Below are 18630 nucleotides of genomic sequence, written 5' to 3' on the forward strand. Positions count from 1 at the left end.
GGCTGTAGGTCAATCTATAGACATTAGCTTTGATTCATTGTGGTGTTTTCAGTTCTGAACTCTACATGTCCTCACGATTCTGCCATCCTCCGCAGAAGCCGGCACTTGCTGTAGCAGGCTGGCACCCATCCATGTTATTGAAGAATATGCAGTGAAACATGCAATGAATATAAAGGAACAGAATAACCTCTGGCTCACACAATCCCCAATTAAAGCATGCAAGCATAGGCAGAGATCTTGGAGATTTTAAGCATTTCTGCATGAATTCTAAATATCTTAACTTATCTGGTCTCATCTTATAGTGCACCTTGGTCCTAACGTACTGCTTAATTTGTGCCAGAGCTGTCAGGTGCTCAGACCGGAGACATATTTTGAAACAGGGACTGAACACCAGCATGTCTCACAATCCTTTTTGGCAAGTTTGTTCTGCTATTCGTAGTGCTGACTCTGTCCCAGCACACACCTGCAAAGCAGTTGCTTCTGAGGCAAGGCAGAATGCTTATGTGATGAATAGACGTCTGCCCTGCTGGAGTGCAAGGGTCAGAAGAGGCTTAAAAGCCCATTCAGCCCTCCGACTGCTACAAACCAGAAGCCAACAGAATCATAAAGTGAAAATAGGCACGGTCAAGAGATATAGCTCCTTCACCTTGTATTTGTACAGTGGGCCGAGGGAAGGCTATACTCTTAAGAGTGTTGTGAAAGTGGTACAGTAGAAACCCAAACAGCAAAATATAACAATCTAAAATATAGGAATGTCCAATCAAGCTTCTATAAAATATACATACTTTAATTGAACAGACCATGCACAATAATAATTAACTAGAAAAACACAACACAAAACCCACCCCTGTGGAAAGAACACAGGATAAGCAAAGATAGCAAGATGCAGCACTCTGAATAATGAATCAGGGGTGTAAGGCAAGTAATAACCACAATGTACTTTAAAAGTATGTAGTCTTTGGTGCAAAAAGGGATTGATGTGAACTAGTCAGTCTCTAGGGTCCAAAATGGACCAGGGAGCAGTTTTCAGTCATTAATATCTTTGCAGCATCTTTGATGTTTGACAACCGCAAACCAGGCTTCTGGTTGCTGTTCGGTGGTTTGATGCTGTTTGAAATTCGGCAGTTGCAGTGGTCCAGCAGCAAGCAGATGTTGAAGTGCGGTTATGCTGAAGAAAGCTACAGGTCAAAGCGTTACTCGAGCATTGCGGATCATGGAGTTCACAAAGTTTGATTCAGAGGTCGAGGATCGAAGGCGGACGGTGTGATGATGGAATGTGCAGGCGAGTCGGTTTGATGTGATGGTTCGAAGGATGCAGCTCGGGACAACACCAGCGTTGTTCTATTGGAAATATGTTTGGCGATGAAGAAGCTTGAGGTTCAAACAGTAGTTCGAGCCTGGCAGATGCAACAGTACTTCTTTGTTTGAGCTGAGTCAACGAAATGTTTCGGTTGCCATTGTGCAGCAGAAAACTTGTCCGAACGTGCGGGATGATCAGTGTAAATGAAAGGCAGCATGGAGGGTCCTGGCTGTTTGATCGGTGTTTAACACACTCAAATCATTGCTCTCAGTGGTTCAATGGTGACATTTCAGGAATCATGGCCCTCCTGGCTCTAAGAAGCTATGAGTTCCATTTCAGTGTCTCAAGGACAAGATGGGTCCTTTTCTTGGTCTCCCAAACCCGAGGGAAGCTGGGTCGCACGTTGAACAGAGTGAGGCCCTAGGCAGTGGTGTGGCTGGCAGAGATGCAGGTCTTGTTCCAGCAGCAATCCACCACTGATGGTCACTGGGGAGGGTTAGAGAAGAGACCTTGCCTCTGCCTTGGAACACCTGACTTTACCTAGGAGGGTTTTGGAAAGGACAGCTCTGGCAACATGGTGCAACACAATCTTTTTGAAGGTTTGAAGCCCAGAGGGGATTCAAAGATTTGCTGCGAGAGCAAAATCCCCCAGCTGATTAGACTAAAGCTAGCCTTCTTTATGGGTCCAATCCCTGTTCTTGGGAAGAAGTGGACTTTGCCTTCTGACATAACACTTAAAGTGCTTTGTGCTACATGAAGTGGAGAGGACGGGAAGGAAAGATAGAGGCAGAGAGAAACAAGATAGTGGAACCATCCTATAGCTGTAAAGAGCTGCCCCTGTCTATGCCAACCCCTCCAGCAAAGGTGCTTTCTCAATGGAAGGTCTTTAGATGTGCATCACCCTGGTGTGAGGATACTCCTATTATGAATGGGCCCTTTGATTCCTTTTGCCAGGCCAGCTCCCTGTGGAGTGGCTGTCTCTCTGGGGAGAGTGTTACCTGCCCTTACAAGGGAACAAAGAGAAGCAATCCCCAAGGTTACACTCCTACCAGCAGTGGCAAGGTATAGCCTGTATGGGAAGAATACACATTACCTTTCCACAGCTGATCTGGACTCACAAGGCACACGTGTGATATCAAATTGCTGTTGCTGTAATAATTATGAGAATACCATCCACTATACCATAACTCAGGTATAATTATGTGACTTGCACAACTTGGAGAAAGGATTCAAGAATGGTCTGACGAATGGCAGCACATGCCAAATCCTACATAGGTTATTCTGCCACTGTGAATGTCCATGTGCCTATACTATTTAAATCGAGAATAAGGTACGAGTATGTTCTTTGTACTATTCAAGAATTATTTTACGAATCTGTGTGTTAAAGCTCTTTTCTTCACGTTTTGTTTTTCTGTGCTATTACCTAATTATTAAAAGCTTTTCACAGTAGTGCCTTTCTAGTTTTACTTCTGTAAATGAGCTCTCCATCAGCATATGTTACATCCAGAAAATTAGCAGTGCTTCCCTGGGGCCTATTTCTGTCAGTATAATGCAGAGGTGGCTGGTACTTTTTTAAAAATGTCGGTGTATACATTTTTCCCCCGGAAACACTTTTAAAATAGTGGGTTCAAATTGCGAATTTTCAGCACAATTTCTTTGAAAAATTGGGTAAAAAGCCAGTTTGCAATGGGTTTTGTAGGGTAATACATGAACATATCCACAAGAACCAAGTCATCCACATTGACAAGGAGCGTGTTCCATCCCATTTTCAAGATGCCTTTGTACACAATGTACGTGAAATAAAAACATATTAATGTTGTCTGTGCCTATTCATGTCTATGGATGCTACACCAATATATGCCAGTATTACCAGTACCAAATGCAATGACACAGTAAGAAAGCAAGGGACCCACCAATGTCAGCCAATACCAAATCGGAACACTCATCAAGCTCTCTTCACCATTAATGCCCAGTAAATATTGGTATGCTGCTACACATATTTCTCTAGAGTCGTAACCCACCAATGTGGGCTAGTACCACAGAGGAAGACTCATTGTGATGTCTTAACCTATGATGCCCCGTGATAAATGCCCTGACACAGTAAGAAACATGCACAGACGGGACGCACCAATGTGGGCCAGCCCCTCCCAGCACCTTCCAGCACTGTCTAGGATGATGAATTCAACCTGATACCTAGCAGAAAATGCCCTGCCACAGTAAAGAAACATGTGCAGACTGGACTCACCAATGTGAGGCAGTGCAAGTAATAACACTCACTGTGCTGCCTTCCCCGTTGTGGCCCAATTAAAAATGCATGCCATAGTGAATATTTGTCCAAAGAAAAAACTAACTTGGTGTATACATAGGGCCTGATTCACAGAAGTGTATTAAACTGGTGCATTCCCATAGGAAAAGGTTATGTGAATCAGGCCCATAGTTCCCTCATCAAATAAAAAAGGACCTCCTGGATTCTGTTCCACCCTCCCCCTCTTCCTCTACCAATAAGAAACATGCTGCCCAGCTGGCACACATGCAACTACATTCATCAATGATCATGTATACAGCAATCGTTTGTCATTCACTCTCACATTCTCTCTCACCCACACACACACACATAGCACCCCTCATGTATGCAGCATTCATTCCTAATTCACTATCACATTCACACACATGTATTCAGTATACATTTGTCTTTCACTCTGATATTCAAATACATGCATCAGCAATTATCATTTACAATTCATACCACATTAATTATTCATTCTCTCACATTCACACACATGCATCAGCATTCATCATGTATACAGCATTATTTCTTCAGTCACCATCACATTCTAATACACACATCAGCGTTCGTCATTTTTACAACATTCATTCTTCATTCATCCTCACATTCAAACCAATGCATTCAGCATCTATTCATCATTCACTCTCACATTCACACACTTCAGCATGTATCATGTATATATCATTCATTCGTCGTGCTCCCAAATTCAAACACACAGATCAGCATTCATCATTCATCATATGCACATCACCCAATTTGATTTCACTCACAAACACACACATCATTCATCATTCATCATTTACACAACCTCCATTTTGAATTCCCTCACATTCAAGCACACACATCATCATTCATCAGTTACACACCATTAATTCTTCATTCACTCACATTCATGTACACGGATCAGCATGCATCATTTACTCATCGTCCATTCTGAATTCATTCACATTCAGATACATGCATCCACATTCATCATTCATCATTTACACATCATGTATTCTTTATTCACTCCCATTCAAACACACACATCAGCATTCATCATTTACTTATTCATTCTGCATTCACTCACATTCAATCACACACATCAGCATTCATCACGCATCATTTACACATCATTCATTCTTCATTCACTCACATTGAAAAAGACACATTAGCATTTATCAGTTTTACAGCATTCATTCTGCATTCACTCTGAATCAAACACATGCATCAGAATTCATTCTTCATTCACTCACATAGCATTAATATGATCTTGCATAAACACACGCACCCAAACAGCATGATCTCCCTCATTCAAGCACCCCCCCTTTCCCACAGCCCTGCCCCTCCAAAGAGGTGACAGTTCCCCCAATAAATGTTTTCAATTTCCAGCACTAAGTGTGTGAAGAGGTAAGCAATCATTATGGAGATGAGGGAGTGTGGCTTTAGTGCAGTGTAGGGAAATGTGAAGGAGGTTCTCATCCAGGCTCGGATTGGCCCCCCTCGGGGTCCATAGTTACAGGCCCAAGTGTACCGTAGGCGCTATTGGTCTGCTGTCGAGGGGCTTATAGCCATTAGTAACCCGGCCCGATGCTGCCACGTTTCAGAACAGAAACCAAAAAAAAAATAAGTCAAATAAAATGCCCGCTGGGAAAGGGAAAATGTAGTCCGTTTTCCCTTTCCATGGCGGTCATCGGGAGTGGACGCGTTGGGAACAGAAGTGTTCCCAGCGCGTTTGCTCCCGAAAAAAAGAAAAAAAAGAGAAGGTAAGTAGGGTTGGGGGGGCGGGTAGGGAGGGTTGAGGGAAAAAAAAACATATCTGAGTCACCGGCGGGGGACGAAGGCAGCCTCCAGCCTTGGGGAGGCTCTGAGCGGGGATTCCCCCATTTCGAGCCTCCTGGTTAAGGGGCTGCGATGCCCCCCACCAGGAACAAATGCAGGCACGCACGTTGGGTACTAATGTTTGATATAGTTAACCATTTTATTAAGCACGATGTGAAAAAAAGCTATATTCCCACAAAAGATAAACATAATTTAAATTACAGAAACCAAGATTGTGATTTTAAGTTTGAGAAAATAGTTCAGCCTCTCAGAATAATGTCTCGGAGTTTGCTGCTGCATGCTTCCAGTGAAATCCACCCTCCTGCTCCCTTGGGTCCCAGTGTTGTTTAATACCACTGGCATGGCCTCCTGGGGGGCAGAGGGTAGCAGTAGGGGTGGGGGGGCTGGCCCCCCTGCTGGAGCTGGGCCTGTTATCAACTGAGGCTTCACCTGAGGGCATGTTATAATTAGTCGGGCGCCTCTGTGGAGTTTCTAGTTCGAGGACAGTTGGGTAATGATCACTATGTCCTCGGCTACATGGAGACCCACCACCTGGCGCCAGATCTTCATAGGGACACAGAAGAAATCAATAACAGAGCTGCCTTGGGCTGAAGAAATTGTAGCTTTTCCTGGTAAATGTTTGGGGAAAGCAGCAGGGGCGTTGCCAGGGGGGGCCTAAGGGGGCTATAGCCCCTGATCTTTTGGTTGTAGCCCCGGGTAGAATCTCAGGATCTACAGCCAAGACTAGCTAGCCCCCAATCCCAACAGTACTGACATTAACTTAGCCCCGGGTCTTTTCCAGACCTAGCAACCCTGGAAAGCAGTCATTCACTGTTATACAGATTCTCCCACACCCTGAGCCCTTCTGCACACGTTCAAGGGTCTAACACGATTGGCTTAGGGACTCCTACCAAGCAATCTTCAGTTTCATCAAAGAGAGCAAGGCCGGCTCCATCGCCCATTTTTGCATTAATGTCCGCACCCAATATTAGGGCCAGATTCTGGCTGCCTGTTATGCTTACCAATTCCACCATCACGCTAGCCAGGCCTGACAAACAGCAATGTTTTAATAGCCCCCATTGTTGGTGGGGGCTGTTATAAAAGTTCACCATCAGGATGACCCTAGCCTGAGCTCTCTTTACCCTAACCACACCCACAGTGTGGGTCATAGACGGAAGACAGACCATAGTAGGTAAGTCCTCCAGGAGGACACATGACGGTGCTACGAAGGGTGGGGCTAGTATACCCCTCTTTGTCTGACTGTATAGACCTGTTTCTGTGATACTATGTAACCATTGACTCTGAAATGTAAACAAGTCTTTCATTGAGCGGCTTCATTGTAACCCTTAATGAAGCCTTCTTAAGCTCTGAAAAAGTGCCTCGATGCCTGCGGGCTGTAGTGCGCTATACAAATCCAAATAAATAAATACCCAAATAGGTGGCCATTTCTCGAAGAAGAGTGTGGGAATAGTGATTACTGCACTAAAGATTGGAAGTTGGTTTTGTGAGGTGAGACCACTTTCACACAAAAGAGTGGTGTCTGCTTTGCCCAGTGTGCACGCGTGAGTCGGGCATTGCAAGCTTTGCGCCAAGGCACCTTTCATAGATTCAATTCGTGTCCAAGTACTTGTCCCACTCGACCAGTGAGGAGTGAATGGCATGCTGCAGTGGCAGCAGAACCCTGGGCTAAACAATGAGGATTCTTTTCATGTAATGACGCCTTCGAAAGCTCTGCAGTGGGGATTGAGCTGCAGACAGGGCAGGGCAGTGCCTCTGCTGCAGGCTGATGTCAGCTCGTGCCATGCTGACCCAGCCGCCCCAGCCGGCTCTTTAATTCCTGCTGCAGTGCTGCAGACAGAAGGGCGCGGTTCTTGGCGGAGAACACGGGCAGGAAATGTATCCGGCAGCAGAGGAGCAGCGTCCTGCCAGGAAGCGGCGAGGGGGTTCGATAGACCACCGCCGCCACCCAGAAGAGGAATCCAAGGGCAAACCTGGGCCATTTTACCGAAAGTAACAACGTTTCGTGTGTGTAACATTAATAGAAACTTTGCACTGCGCATGGGCTTTGAGTATCTGCAGACCGAGTTTAAAAGGCGTCTCCACAATGCATGGAGGAGAACAACGGAAGAAGAAAGCTGACGTGTTTTTGACACCCGCCAGGCCCCAACCTTGACGTTGTGACCCCCCCCCCCCCACCACCCCCATTACCCCCTGGCCTTCAGATACCTATCTATTGCACACGCTACACAACCAGTGGTGGAAGCAGCAGCGAGGCAGTACATGTCATTCATGTTGTCTGCTGTGTACTTTAAAGACACTCCCTATTGCGGCATTGAAAGGCAACACGGATTACGTGTCACCGTATTATAATAACCCCTTATACTTTCAGACTGCAGGTGAGGAGGATACACAAGTGCTCATTAGTAGATATTGTCTGTTCTCTTATTTTCAGCATGGCCATATCACGATGGCCTTTTGCAACTTAAAATAAAATGACATGCTTAAGGAGAGAAAGTGGAAGCTATACTGCAGAGGGAGTGCATGTCACGCCCTTGGCAGTGCGCGCCCATTTATTTATGTATTTATTTATTTATTTGAATTTGTAGAGCGCCAAACTGCCCTCGGGCATCGTGGCGCTGTTAAGAAGGCTTACTTAGTTACATAAGTGCATTAGCAGGCATAGGTGTTGGCAAAAAAATCTGAGGCAGCCCATGGGGTTCTTAAATTATAATAGACAAAAAGGGAATGCAGCAAAGAGTTAAAGGGAGCAGAGAATTCAAGGGACAGGCAGCCAGGGGGTTGCTGAAACAGTAAAGGTTCACTGGAAAGCCACCCATTGCTCTCTCAGCGAGGGGCTGATGTTGACGAAACCCGAGTAACGAGGGCGGAGCCAGAGCTTGAGGGAACCTCCAACGACAGCCTCATTACAACTCCAGCGGTAAAAACGGCAGGCAGCCGCCAGAGTTGTGTGGTTTTTTTCCGGCGACTGGCATTACAGCCCCGGCGGTCCCTGAAGCCAGGCGCCGGAAAATGTTACTCCACCTTCCCATTGGAGTCCCATAGGACTCATCGGGAATGGGGTGGAGGGACGCACCGGCACCCGTAGGTCAGACCTGGTCGGTGGGATGGCATCCGCCTGCAGAACTCGGAGTGTGCCGGTCCGGTAACAACGGTGCCGGTAGCTTACCGGCACCAATTTTACCAGAGCTGGCACACTCCTAATGAGGCACTGTCAAACCGGACATTTAACGATGTTGCCATGCAATTTCAAGAAGGTGATGCTGTGCCATAAAACTGCCAATTGAGGGCAGCTGCTCATGGTGACTCTGTGGCTAGGGGACCATTTCATTTTTTTTTTTACTTATTTGTTTATTTGCATATTCATGTTCCCAGACACCAACATATTACAGACATACAATTCTTCAGGGTAAAACTTTTAACTGTAGGTTATCACTTCACTCCAGGAGTGTTATTCAGTAGACCCACCCTGAGATCATGGCCCATTTTGATCATTTGCACAGTGTGCATTGAACATTACTAAAGTAAGAAGTTTTATTTTCAAAACATTTTTGTATTGTGTTTGTAGTTTATAACACACTTTTATTTGCATATCACTTTACTTAAAACTTTTCATAAGATTATTCCATCATTCTTTAACTGTTTGTCCGTTACTATCCCATTATCTCAATCATCATATCTAATCTTTAATAATGTCAATCTGAATGTCTGCCATTCTTACTTAGTGCTTTTAAGAAAATCTTCATCTGGAATTTTTTCTAAAAAGTCCACTCCTGCACAGGGCTTATGTACAAGAAGAAACGTATTCCCCCATTCATGTGGCATCAATGTTAATGTCCCTTTTCTGATCGAATAAAGTTCTTTCGTTGGATCTAGGTTTAATCTTAATCGAAGGAATTGATTCCTATGGAACCTACTTGGACATTTTATAAGGTCATTCAGAGTTGTGTTTAGTGCACACTCTTCATGTCGTAGATCCAACATAGATTTATATTGATTTCTCTGTTCTTAAGATTTTATCCAGTCTTGCTTTTTTAGCTTTTGTTTAACCGCACATGGATTAGAAACCAAACATTCAAGTAAGAAGTATGTAAGTAAGAAACAAATCACATTGCAATCCAACGGTAAAACAAACCCAAACTATATATGACACAGTTGAAACCAGACATACGTGCATATCTAAGTGTGATAGTGGCACTAGAGAGCATGTACAGATAGCAAAGGCTGATACAGGATTATTCTGCATGTATCACATTGAGCAGGATTCATGTCTCCATCAAGTGAAGTCAACACTATCTTCTAGGTTCTAGGAAGTCACTCCAAGTCTCTTCAAGTTTTTGCTGTAGTCATTGCAATCGCCCGCCATCTTTCTCGAATGCTTGTTGATGACGGTCTATCGCACCAGGCATGTAGTAAGATTACTTCTGCTTCTCTTCGTATTGCGTCCCCACTAGTTGTTTCAATGTTGCAAATAATTTGGTTCCACTAGGTCTTTAACCAGGACTATAGGATTTGAACTATGGTCGCATTCACTTCTTCACATCTCCAGCAGTCGCGGCTTTGACACATGCCGGCTTTGTATCGCTTTTTTCAGCAACCAGTGCCATTCATGGATAATGTGGAATTGTGAGAATTTCGCTCTGACCTCTCTTAGCCCCTTTGCATGTTGTGTTAGTATGGCTTCCCAGCGGTCATCATCGAATGATGTATGTAAGAGTTTCTCCCGTTTGTGCTTGAGGCTGTCCGCAATTCTCCCATGCAGGGTCAGAGCCAGAACCAGTTTGTACGATTTTGACAGAATCTGTTTATGATCATTGCCCCTCTGCGTGTGTTGAGCAATCAGTCAGTTGCACCCTGCGTGTGCTTGCAAGCTCATTGCTTTTTCCAAACATATCTTTAGTTGATGTATTTCCATCTGTGGTTGTTAGGTAGGGCATATTGATTCTGTAGTGCGGTGAAGGGAATCCTCCATTCCATACCGGTTGTATCTCAGTTATACCTACTCCGATCCATTCCTTCCATCAGAACATTTTCTTCCCCATCTTCAGCTTCCATCTGAACCCATCAACCTTTATTAGTTTATGTGCCCGTGCCCAGCTTTTAAGCTTTGTTGCTGGATTGGGTTTGTAAGCAATTCTTCCGTTTCATCATACACCAAATCTGCTTCACTCTTGGCTTTGACACTGGACATGTCAAGGGGCAGCCACTCTACCCCTCATTCTTTTCCTGCCATCATGACTGCCACTTCCAAGATGCAATGCGTGAGGTAGTACAGCTCGACATGGAGCACATTTAGTCCTCGTGATTGGTGGTGTGCATACAGCATGTCCATGCTTAATCTTGGCCTTGAGTAGCCCCAAAGGAAGTTTTTGATTCCCTTAGTAACATCTTTGAAGAAGTCTCTTGGGGGCCAGGGCGCAATCATATTGAACAGATAGTTCAGTTTTGGGATGATCATCATTTTAACTATTTAAACCTTACCCGAGAGGTTCAAGCCCTGCCACCCTGTTATGTTGCCTCTCTGATTTATAACCTTACAGGAAGCCTGTCCATGGAAGCAGCCGTGAGTGACCCAACCGATCACAAGGCTTCTTCATTGACCACCAGCCGCTGGCTAAAGGATACAATTTCCTTGACTTTCTTCCTGCAGGTCCTTTTTCTCATACGTTGTCACTTATGATTTGTACGACTCCTGCACCAAATATAATGCGATGGACTTTTATTAAATGAGTAATTTTATTCTTCATGTATTGATTTCATACATTCCAGTCATCTGTCTGTAGTAATTATTCATTCCTGCAGGACAGTTTGCCTCTGCCTCGGGTTCAGGGTTACTTTATCAGAGGGATGGTGGTCTCCTCCATCTTGGAGATTTGTTGGGCGGCCACTTCGGCCTCTCCTTTGAAATTCACTCATCACTACCGGTTGCATTTGCATGGTCAGAGAGAGGTACTGTATTGTAATACTCCATGCTTTTTGTAAAAGGTCACTGGGCTTTCTGGCAGTGTGGTCTTGCATTATACCACTCCCTGTGGGTTGGGACGTGGCTTTGACAATGCAACATGTCAGAAAGTTGTGAGGGAAGTGTCCCCCTTTACAGGAGGAAGGGGTTGGGAGTAATTTATGGAATGGAGTTGTGAATCACTAAAGGGAAGGCAGTGGGCCTCATTACAAGTTTGCTAGTGCGGTAATAACATACGAGTATTAATGCATACCAGCAAGGTACCGCACCGCCAAAGTACAGGTTTCTGGTTCGGTGGCCACATGCATCCCGTCAATGAATTAACATGCTTTTCTGAGATGGCCGCCATGGTAGTAAAATGCAGAGCCCCGTACGGAGCCCCTCTTCCATTACCATGGCGGCAGGAAAAGGAAGAGGCAGGATGCTGTGGTGGCGGGTGGCGCCACCACCACAATCAGGTAAGTGGGTGCTGGGATTAAATAAAAAGGAATTGAGGGTGGGAGAATGATGATGGGCTTTGTAAGTGATTTCAGTCCGGCACACACCCAAGTCAACGCCTAGCATGTAGTGCACAATGGAAATCCTTATTTATTTTTGTCTAAAAGTGCTTTATTCTGAACGATATACCATTCATATCACGCCCTTCTCCTAGAACCCCCCGGTCACACTGAACCAGGAATCAGGCTGGTTTGCAAAAGTAAATATTTATTTATGTATTTAAAATTTTATCACAATAGGTTTTAATAGGTACAGAACAATCACCTGGGGTGATGTAACACTTAGTAATATCTTTAATACACAAGGAGTAAGTAGTGAGCAAAACAATTTAGCACAGAAATTAATACGTTTGTGTGGGTTCAAGTCTGATAGCACTGTGGTTAGAGGTTCCCCCTGCACACCCTTCAACCCCCAATAAACAATGTACAGAAGTAGGAGGGGAGAGCAGGTATTCAGGAATGGCAGAATTTAAACAGAATATCAATCCCACTTTCCCCCCAGCAAACACAACAGAAAAACGGAATTGACTGTCAAGCTGTCAGAATGGCTTTTAAAGTTATCTTTAGAATGGATTGGGCAAAAACACCAAATATGATCAAAATTGCTGAAATTGTTATAAATTCTTATAGGAGCCGCTTTGGATAGTTGCACACAAACACAAACAATGATTTAATCCAAAGAAGACATTTGAAATCTTAAAATTCAATTCAGATGCAATCAAAAAGCTGTTTTACATATGTAAAAGTTTCCCAAAACGAAATTTCACAGCAAACTTTTCACTGCGCGATAATCGCGATAACGGGAGAATCGCATTGATTTGGAATGCAGTTTTAGGTGCAAAGTTACAGACGTTTTAGTGGAGGTTGTTTTTTTTTTAACACAGTCACTTGATCACGGTGAATGCCTGCTAAGGAACTCACCCTCTTCAGATGAGAAAAAGATCAGCGCAGAGAATGTTTTAACAATACTGGTTATGCAGACAAGATAGAATGGTTTGGAGAGAGGTTCAGACCATGCAAGGATACTCCTACAATACAGGTTCTGGATACAAGATAGGATGGGTCTAAGATAGGACTAAGACTATGCAAAGTAGATATGCTAGTGACACAATTCTTCCTATTTATACTCACTGGATAATTTTTAAATGGAACTGTCAATTCTGGTCAGGGGATGGGATCTGGCTTAGGAAAGATGGCTGGGCACATCAGACAGGCAACGTCAGCAAGGCGCTCTGGTCACAGCACAGCTTAGGACTCGACTGGATCTGCAATGCACTCTGGTCACAGCACGGCACAGGACTGGATTGGATCTGCCCTTCTTGTTTCTGAGGATATTTATTTTTCAGCAGACAAGCAGTACAGCACAGCCCGGCTGTATTATGATGCTTCCCCTCAGGTTTGTTGGGTTATGTTCTGGAATTTGAGGCATAGCTGAGAATGGGTCAGCTATGCAGTGGGTCTTTTGCTTTGCCAAGTTTCGGGAGTCTGGAGCAAGGAAGATATAGAGTTCTGCAGCAGGGTGCTCCGCCAGCATCAGAATAGTGAGTGAATCTGTCTGTCTTTATGTGTGGTGAGCTGTCTCTATTTATGCTATGATAAATGGGGAGTGTCGGCCGGATTAGCCTAAGCTTGCCTCTTTGACAGGTGATTGGGTCAGAGTCTACTCTCTGCCTTGATAGGAGGAGAGAAACAGAGAGTCATCTTTATGGTGTGATTTTATGAGGCTGAGGATCCACCCCTAGCCCCGGGAACACAAAATCTACTTTCGGCAAAATGCATATTTCAACATGTGCAACCTCTCTAAAAATCACATATACAGATTACATATTGTACCTAGCAGCTACTCCTCAAATCCCTGTAGCTGTGGGATCTTGTCTCCGCTTTTCACAGAATTTTGACTTTTTCACTCGAAACACAATGTCAAATTTTTAAGCAAATTTCTGCAAGTGTGCCTGTTTAACATGGGCATAAGTGTATAAAGTTTCACAGTTCTAGTGGAAATACATTTAACGTAAAATCATATTTCTTGCTGTTTCTGTCCAGAACATGCCACGCAGTTCTGGCGCCTCTTCAACCGTGCATCCAGAAATTACATTAACAATGCTGTTATTTTTATATTTTTCACAATATTATATAGTAAGTTATCAGTCTTTTTTAAATGTGTCCTTTGTCCTTGTTAAGCAACAAATGGTTATTTAGCTCCACCCCTTTGGTCTCTCACTGGGAGCCCAGGAGCCATTCCCCATGTTTGTTTCTTGCAGAGGCCATTTATGACTGTCTTCGCACTTAGCATTTCCTGAGCTGGAGCTGATCATTGTTCCCTTTTGCCTCTGTAGACCAGGTTCTTTCCTGCCCTGTAATTAACACCTTTGCGTGATTTCCAGCTGGGGGGAAAGACCTTCCTTCTGTGAGAAAACCTGTTATTCAAGTTCTGCAGCTTTCGGCCAGGTTTAAATTAATTGTTAAATTCTGTGGCCTTTTTCCTTAGCACAAAACAAACTTGTATCAAATCACAGCTAGAATTCTCATTCAGGATTTTAAACCAAGGGATCAAAACAATTACAATCTGGGTTACTATCAGTAACAGGCCTCTTAGATTGCAAACATTTGATTTCAGTTTATGCATGTTAAAGTTTAATCAGCCAGGCTCCTGACAGCTGTCATGCCAGCAGCCCTCTGCTGCACAGAGATTTTTGACAGATCCACAGACAGGCCACTTTTGATGTGAAACTCCCTTTATGCTTTTGTCTTAGTGGAGGTCCTTGTAAGTTCACAATGATTTCTTAAACTAAGTGAATTGTAGTACCCAGCAAGAATTTTGAATATTTGAAAGTGTTCTGTCCCGGCATTCTGAAGTTTCAGCAACAAAGAAAAAATGTGATTTAAAGCAAGATTTGGGGTTTCATTTAGCTGAGCACTGCTTGTTCCTTCTACACTCCACTTTCAATTGTTTTGGGGCCCAGTGACACATTCCGGTAGTGAGAACTCTGTCCCACCACGTGGCAGATTGGGCAGCCATCTTTTGTGCGGTGAGAAGCGCGGTTTTCAGGGATTTTGGCACGCACAAGGATTTTGAGGCCATTTTGCTATTTCTGGCACCATCATAGCAGAGTGATGCGGGATAGCAGAGCAATAGTGGGTCGGAACATCCCACAGCTGTAGAGCTGGCCATCAGGTGGTTTGGAACGTGCGCTAGATCAGAAGTATCAGCCTGCATTTCCAGCCTCCTGATTGGCCAGCTACCACCCGCAGGGTGCTAATAAATGTAGTATTTGTCTTTGGTAAGGGTCAATTTCACTGTATAAATGGCATATGAAGAGCACATCGGAAGGTACGATCACCTATACACATGCTTCAGCTCTACAGATCAAGCACAGGAACTATTGGGATTCCCTAATTTGTATGGGTCGCTCCCAATGCTAATGAGGTAAGTTCCTCTTTTGAGTGATTGTATACAAATTTAGGTAAAGAGAGGTGGTGCATAAATGCAAAAGAAAGTGCTGAGTGATGCCTTCTGGAGGCCCATAACAGAAACAGTGACATCATTACCACCGGACATCATTATTACCTCTGGCAAAATGGAGTCCATAAGGTTGAGTTTGGGAAAATTGCAACTAGTGGTAAATGCATTGCTACAACAAAAAACAGCTGGAAAATTGTGGTCATCACCAGTGAAAATCAACTGAATTTGAGTTGGTCTTAAAACATTGTAAAAGCAAAAATGATCTGCTGATTTCTTAAGTGCAGTTCAAAAGTGGTCAACAAAAACGAAATGATGTAGGAGCATTGTGTGCTGCACTGTCCCCAGCCCCAGGACTGAAATCCAGATATGTTATGGCGGCCTGTATGTTTTACCATTGGTCGATAATTCAAACCTCAGATATCTTTAACAGCTGCAAAAGAAAGCAGATATATGCAACACTGGTTCTAAGTTTACCATTTGCAGTAATTGTTATTTACAGCAAGTAATATTGTTGTAGTGGCAGAAGTAATCCCGGCTTTCAACCTCCCATTTCCAAGCCTGACACCACAAGCCAGTCCTGGTTTCTGCTTCCAATTGCATACTGGAACTTGTAGTTTTGTTTTTCCCATTGCAATGATGAGCCTTCAAGCCCCAGCATGCAGTGCAAACATATTTTTTTTTTTAAATAGCACGAAGGGCCCGCGTGGAACTGGGAAACTTGGCAGCTATGTTTCCACCACAACAGGACTACTGCCTGGCACAGCAGCAGTCTGAGGTGCATTATAATTTAAGACCAGTAGTATTTCTTATATAAGAGATTCAATGTGTTGTCTCTGTTTTTTAACTTATTAATGTATTTTGGGCACATTAATGGAAATAAAATATGTATTTGGTAAAGACGTGCAGTTAGAGTGTCAGAGACCTGGGTCCTCATGCATCAAAGAGCAATTCATTTGTATTACCCATGACATTATTCTCACAGCGTTTACCACGCGTAAACAGAACCTTTGGAACAGTACAGTTTTTAGAAACATTTTGTCACATTCCAGAATATTTAAGTCAATTTTATGTTAGTGTTATGTTGTGATCTGGTCCTGTTTGTCTCACTGGCCATGAATGTATGCTTACAGAATGTTGGTGTATGGATGATGACAGCTCAGGGGAATGTTGAGTTAGCAATACTGGGAGACAGGGGGAGACAATGAAACTGACAAAACGGAAATAAAACAAGAGGGTCTTTAAAAAGGGCAATATCTAAGGATGATTATAGAGTGTGCTATTAAATGTGAGTAGAGATTTGTGAGGATGAGGGGGGATTAATTAGCATGTACCACAAATAATATTTGTGTAAGAAGCAACAGACAAGACTAAACCTTAAGTGGAAATCTTAAGGATGTCCCCAAAATACTCTGGGCCAGATTCTGAAAACCTTTTTTTGGTGCAAGTGAGGAGATGCGACGCGCTAGCACATCTCCTTGCTTGTGCCAAAATAGAAGAAGCCCAATTCACAAAGGGCTTCTGAATGAGCGCATCTAAGATGCCTTTTTTTCCCCTTTCAGGGCATCGCAAATTCACAAACGGAATGCACTGTTAAATGCCCTGAAACAAGGGTCATCCACCTGCTCTGTCGGAAAATAGCGCTTGTGAAGGCACAAATCATGACCAGGTCATTTCTGACCCACTAATGATTTTTGTGTTCGTGTGTCAGCTGCAGGATAAACTGGAGCTGTCACGCTGGTATTGCCATCCCTCAAACGTAGACTGAAATGCTTTTTTCCCCCGTGCATTTCACAGAGATGGACCATCTCAGTTAAATGGCTTTCCAGCAACCACGTGGTTGCTGGGAGCCTGTCATACATTTGTGTCAGGAGCACGCACATGACGCTAATGTATGCAAGTGGGCTGGACAGGGCATGTTTGCGCTGAAATCCAGCCCCTCCTCGAAATCGCATTTCACCTTTAAGATGACCTCAGCATTTCTCAAAGCAATGCAAATGGAACAAGCACATTTACTGCGCTCATTTCACGTGTGCTGCTTTTTGAGAATCTCCCGATCTGCATTTATGGATCGCTGCAATCCTCACTCCTTTGCAATATTCAATTAATGGAAGCTAGACAAATTCAGTCATAAAAAAAAAACATTTTCCGCCACTGTAAAACGTGGACATTAATTCGACCCCAACAACAATGACAAAATGGCTCACAATTGTAAATGGCGATTTGTTACTCTTCGTGACAGACTGAGTACAACCATGGGGTTGTTCTTGGTAAAATGTGTTTAAAATTATGCTTCTTGAAGCATATTTGATCGGTACTAGATACAAAAATCAAGTGCACCGTATGCTAAATCCACAAATCGGCCTACTTTGGCCAAAACTGGCACACTTTTAAACCCAAAAAAATGAAGCCCAAACTGTCATGATGGGCTGGCCCTTTGGGCAGCATTACGCTATTCCTGTACATGCCAGTCCAAACCTGTTTTCCATCATAGAAGGTATTTATTTGCCATGTTACAAATCTCCCATCGGAATGTGTTGCCTAAGCTCTGCTGATTGGACGAGGATCTGCTAAATGGGCAATAACTGATAACTAGAAGACCACCCGGTCTATGTGATTCATCCAGTTAGTTTGTTAGACAATGCCCCAATTGGGTAATTGGCTCTGATCTTGACCCATTGGCTATTTGTGGGAGAGAGTACCTTCTCATAAGATCCATATGAGGATGAGTGACATTTTGGCAGCCTGGAACTGGCGTGGCGCTAACCTAGTATTGATTCTGGATCCAAGACTCGACTTCAACCTATCCTTTGACTTCACTGATGCTTGCCTTACTACTATCACTGAAATCGACACATTGGTCCACAGCGATGAACTGAATTACCTCTGAACTGGATCATTTCCCATCTGCCCTACTTAATGAGACCTTGGGAAAAGGGAACCCTTGCTAATTGTGCTCGCCAGTTGGTCACTCACGATGGACGTGGTCTCGACCATGTCACAAACGGCCTTTGGCTTGTGCACTCACGAACAATCTGGACTTGGCACTGATATTCTCAACATGTATGACCTTTTCCAATGTTCTTCTTGATGAAAAAGATTTTTGAAAGGGTAGATTTTCATCCCAGTTCCTAAAAAGGCTTAGAAGATTGTAGTTTTCCCCATGTATTTCAGGCCAAATTTAGAGCCATCCATGGCTGTGGTCTGAGTGGCAGATGATATATTGATGGCCATGGCATGCATTCACAGTATGCTGATGATATGCAAATCTATGTCACCTTTCAAGGCTGTCCCTAGGCAGCTCTG

This window comes from Ambystoma mexicanum, chromosome 10 (assembly GCF_040938575.1).
Source record: "Ambystoma mexicanum isolate Mex_15411 chromosome 10, UKY_AmexF1_1, whole genome shotgun sequence".
Taxonomy (NCBI): domain Eukaryota; kingdom Metazoa; phylum Chordata; class Amphibia; order Caudata; family Ambystomatidae; genus Ambystoma; species Ambystoma mexicanum.